Source organism: Cibotium barometz, chromosome 58, assembly GCF_041138505.1.
Source record: "Cibotium barometz isolate CiBa-2024 chromosome 58, ASM4113850v1, whole genome shotgun sequence".
In the NCBI taxonomy this organism is placed as follows: Eukaryota; Viridiplantae; Streptophyta; class Polypodiopsida; order Cyatheales; family Cibotiaceae; genus Cibotium; species Cibotium barometz.
The window spans coordinates 31,653,026-31,658,920 of record NC_141103.1 but is presented as its reverse complement, the minus strand read 5'-3'; positions in this window follow the sequence as shown (position 1 = coordinate 31,658,920).

The following is a 5,895-nucleotide window of genomic DNA, read 5'->3' as shown; positions in this document are numbered from 1 at the left end:
TAAAATTCAATCTTTTATGTATCTTCCTATGCATAAATTCAATTTAGATGAGAATGACACTTTTGAATCAATCTTTTATGCATCTTCCTATGCATAAATTCAATTTGGTAGGAATTACACTTTTAGAATAAAAGAATTTCTCTTATGCATGTAATTTATGCATAAAATCCATTTATGAGAAAAATCACACTTTTAGTATAAAAAGAATATCTTTTATGCATACCTATATGCATGAAATCCAATATGATAAGAGTAACACTCTTACAATAAAATAATCAACTTTTATGCATACCTCTATGCATGAAATTCAATTATGATAAAAGTCACACTTTTATAATAAAATAATCGACTTTTATGCATACCTCTATGCATGAAATCCAATATGATAAAAGTAACACTTTTGATATAAAAAAATTATCCTTTATGCATACTTCTATGCATGAAAATTAAAAATGATAAAAGTAATACTTTTAATATAAAAAAATTATCCTTTACTTCTATGCATGAAAATTAAAAATGATAAAGTAACACTTTTGATATAAAAAATTTATCCTTTATGCATACTTCTATGCATGAAAATAAAATGGATAAAAATAACACTTTTGATATAAAAATTTACCCATTATGCATACTTCTATGCATGAAAATAAAAATGGTAAAAGTAACACTTTTGATATAAAAATTTAACCATTATGCATACTTCTATGCATGAAATTAAAAATGGTAAAAATAATACTTTTGATATAAAAATTTATCCATTATGCATACTTCTATGCATGAAATAAAAATGGTAAAAATAACACTTTTGATATAAAAACTTATCCTTTGCATGATATTAAAATTTAATTTCTCCATGATTATAATGAAATTCTTTCAATTAATCTAGGATGATAATTCCTAGAATATGGTAGGAAGTCCTCTTTTTATGCTTTGAATGAAATTATTTTATGCATAATTTTTATAAAAATTTTGCCATAGCTCCGCTGCTATGACTGATAAATCTCAATTTTTCTAAGGGATAATGCTTATCATTAAGAAAATAATTAAAATAATCTCTAATTGGATTATCAATCCATAATGGATTGAATCATTAATATACATAAACTAAAAGCATAGAAAAAAGCCATTAGTTTGGCCTCAAGCATAGCTTAATCTTGGGTTAAGGAAAAGCTTTATGAAAAGCTTGATTTGGATTGAGAACGGTTCATGAGTATGACCATTTCTTGAGTGAGAGAGAGAATTTACATAAAAATCATTAGAATTTAAACATAAATGAAAATTAACTTCAATAGCATTATGTAACTCTTCACTACTATTCAAACTTCAATAGCATTAAAAAAAAAGCATACCAATTAAACTTCTCAAGCTTGAGAGGGGTTGAGAAGAGAGAAACATTGAGAAATTATAGAAAGATCAATATTCACTAATTACCTTACAACTTGCTTGATTCTTTGTTCACGGTAGAGGCCCCCAACCAATCAATTGGTTAAGTATGTTGATGGAGCCACTAATTGGGATTGAAGAAAGAGGGAAGCTCCAAAAACTAGTGAATTATTAAATGAATTCACAGTTCTTGGCTTAGGTGGAGTAGAGTAACGATGCATAAACACTATATATTTTTCAACAAGGGGGAGGCTTCTATTTATAGGAAAAATTGAGCTCCTAACCAAACAAACTGATTCTAGAATTTTCTAAATCAGTTTGGTCAATATTTGACCATTTTTAGGTCAGTTAAGCTAACTTTTTGGAACTAGACTTGAATGAGGAGAGAGGAGAGATGAAATATCTCAATTTTTATGAGTTTAAAACTCATTCAAGCATGTGAAATATGCACCTCCTTTAAAGAACTCCTCTTCCTTACATATGTGTCATAATGGAATCATTTTAATATTGCTCATAGTTTTTTTTACTAATAATCCTTGTACATTTTCAACTCTTCATCTTATGTGAAATATGCACCTCCTTTAAAGAATTCCCCTTCCTTACATATGTCATATTTTTAATATTGCTCATAGTTTTTTACTAATAAACCTTGTACATTTTCAACTCTTCATCTTATGTGAAATATGCACCTCCTTTAAAGAATTCCCCTTCCTTACATATGTCATATTTTTAATATTGCTCATAGTTTTTTACTAATAAACCTTGTACATTTTCAACTCTTCATCTTATGTGAGCATTTAAGGGACTCCCCTTCCTTACATATGTGTCATAATAAAATCATTATACCCAAAATATCTCATATTTTTAATATTGCACATAGTTTTTTTACTAATAAACCTTGTACATTTTCAACTCTTCACCTCATGTGAGCATTTACTCATTTTTGGGTATTTTCTTTTTACAAGTTGGATTTATCTCCTCCCTACACATGGATTGATGCTATTGGTCCATAGGAACCTTAATTGGACCATAGTCTAAAGATTTTTGAAAATCTAGACCCTTAGGCTAAGGTTCTTTATAGCTATTTTCAATTAATTCCAATTGCACATTGAAAATTCTTTTTGAATTTCTGTTTCAGGGAAACTCATCTGAATTAGAAGAGATATTTTTCTATCCAAAAATATTCAAAATCTGAATATTCTCTCTCTAGAATATTTTCTCTCTCTAGGTTAAAACAGTTAGAAACAAGTCTTTTATATTTCTGAAGAGGGATTGATTACAGGGGAAGATACTAGACATCAAAAAGGGGTTGGGGGAGGAATCTTACATGAGTGGACAGGTGGTGAGCGTTCTAGTTGCCAATGATGCCATAGATACTCTGATGAAGGAATGATGGGAAATTTGAGGATCAACCGGATAAATTGGAAGATTGTGATCAGTGGTACTATGGTTTCATTAAAGGATTGTTTTAAAGTTAGCTGATGATAAGAAAAAGGAAATTTCATATTGGGTGTGTAAGTGGTGTGCCTAATTTTATGTTGCATGAACTTCCGGCTAGGGGGCCTTGGAACTCTCTTCCTTGGTACCCGGGACAAAACTTAACCAAATTCCAAATTGGATCCCATCACTACAGTGGTTGGGCGGTTGGCTAACCCATGGGATCAGATGGGGTTAGGCTGGACTGATGGATCCGTAAACCGAGACTCAATTTCTGTTATTACGATAGATGAAGTAAGTCCCGGATAGTAATTGTTCTATGGATAGGAATCAACGGCTGTGCCTCTTGATGGGGAAAAAAGCGTTGATCCCAATGATCCAAGTGTAAGTTTCTTCCTTGATCCGACCGAGTATCTTTATAGGTGCAGTTGGATCAGCGTGATCAGTAATGATCTTGACTACGTTAGAGTAAAAAATTATCCTGGTGGAATCGCCCGTGCTTTCCGGGTAAGGGAAGTTTTTTCCGGGTTCGGTTTTGGAAAAACCGACGGATTAGTCTCTTGTCCGGATATTCGTGGTTGAGGCCCCGAATGTGGGACCCCTGTCCCGTGCGAGAAGTGCTACTTCCGCTGCTAGTACCCGAATCCGTTGCTCGGTGGGAACAGGGGGATCTCACAGTTGGTATCAGAGCATTTGGTTAATAAAGATCAATTGAGAAGACAAATAGGTCAGAAATTTATCAAGAAACACAAAAAGGTTGTAATTGTGTGATATAATTCATACAATTTGATATTCAAATTGAAATTCGTAATTTGGTAATTGGGTCTTCAGATGGAAGTACCGCAATTATAAGGAATCCTTGACTTGCTTGAGGCCTAGACATGATGGTATTTACCTTATAATTCCAGGGGCCGTGACTATCCGTATATACCGAGAGTATAACTGCAGCTCTTTACTGACAGTATATACGAGTAAATCTAAGACTTGAAATTATAAGCGTTAATGCTATCCAGATGATGAATTTGAATGTGGTTGATATGATTTTTAATTCTGTTTGGGAACTGATGAATTGATTGGGATTCTGATTGAAAAATGATGATTTTTGAAATTTAGTTGAAATATAATAACTTGAGCAAAACCGCAATGAGGATGAATGGGACGAGTCCCTGTAATGATAAATGATGATAATGATTTCAACAAATCACTATGAGATTAGTGGATTGTGCTGTCAAAGTACTACTGTTAACACTTGACTCGGTATATCAAGTTAAGGGATGACAAATTGAAAACTTGCTTGACTGAAATTCCCGTGGAGGAATGTTCAGAAAGAAAAAATTTCGATCTGATAGACCATTATCGTGTTAAAGATATGAATGATATGATCTGAAATGAATTTATTTAATGATGAGTTCTATATAAGGGATATTTATCCCCGTATTCTGTTGGGTTGACCAGAATATAAGGAACCCTAGAATAAATTGGATCTTAAGAAAAAGAGTTGTCCTCTACTTGGCGAGATGAGGACATCTCGCACTTTTTTAAGTGGGGTAGAATGTAAGATTCCTCCCCAGCCTTCGAGGCATACAGGAGTAAGAATCTCCCTTTTTGATCTTAAAATTATTCCCTCTCAAAAATAAAAGAAAGATTCTGTTTAAAAAAAAAGGAAGACCCTTTCCCTAGAATACTTCTCAGGAGTCACGCTGTTTTAAGGATTCAGAACAATGAGTTCAGAAGTGAAAATCGGTGTTTTGGATACCAAGGTTTTGGTCTTCATTCGAGTACGGCACAAAAGAAGTTCTTTATCTATTGGGGAGTTTAAGAAGTTATCCCCCAGATATTGTGAGCCTTATCTGACTTCAAAGAAAGTAAGTGACTTAGCTTACGAACTTCTTTTATCTCCTCATCTCAAAGTTTTTAATGCCTTCTATAGAAAATTGTGCCAAACCCAAATCATGGAAAGACGGTAAAACTTCAGTGGCAAGCTACCGTTGGCTTCTAAGTTACGCTAGCTCCTTCCTTTATATAAGTCGTAACTTTTACTTGTCGCTCACAGTAATCTTACTCCCATCGATCTCCTTTCTTCCTAATCTCCTTCATGGCTTGGCAACAAGAATTAGTTTTATCCATAATGATTCCTCACCTTCAAGACGCAAGTGAGTCTGTGAAGAAGGATTTTATAGAACAGTATGAGCGCTCACTTTTCCCTCACTTGGGAACTTCTGTAGCGCAGACCAAATGGCGGACCTATCAAGACATAACTAGGGTAACACCCTGGGGTCAGCAGCACTTCCGTAACAATGTCCGCTTGGCCATGGTTATTGAAGCTTTGGGTTTGGGTCCCCGATACTACTGCATCATGAGATCAAGACATCCTGGGTTTTCTGAGCGGGTCTTCTTACTGGCGTGTTTTCTTCCTCATGAGAAGATATGCCTTTACCCCGTTTTTGGCTTGCCTCTCAGAGGTCCTTTTGTTAGAACACCTCATACCACTGAGATAGGCGCAGCAATAACCCACAGAATCATTCCCATAGATGAGTTACCTTATACTTGTGCAGCTTGTGAGGACTGCTTTTGTGACCATATGATGGACGGGCTTATGGAAGTGTAAAGAGTTCCTCTATCTTTAGTGTATAAGTTCCGAGAATGAATAAAGTTTAAATCTTGTTCGTATTTTGAATCTTGCTCTCTTTAAGACTTATCTTGGTGGTTAATCTTGATTAAATTTTTTCTCTAAGTCTCATATTCGTGAATCTTGCGAAATTATCACAAGTTGCGAGATGAGGACATCTCGCGTTTTTTTAAGTGGGGTAGAATGTAAGATTCCTCCCCCAAACCCCTTTTTGATGTCTAGTATCTTCTTCTATAATCAATCCCTCTTCAGAAATATAAAAGACTTGTTTCTAACTGTTTTAACCTAGAGAGAGAAAATATTCTAGAGAGAGAATATTCAGATTTTTAATATTTTTGGATAGAAAATTATCTCATCTTATTAAAATAAGTTTCCCTGAAACAGAAATTCAAAAAGAACTTTCCAATGTGCAATTGGAATTAATTGGAAATGTGTATAAAGGACCT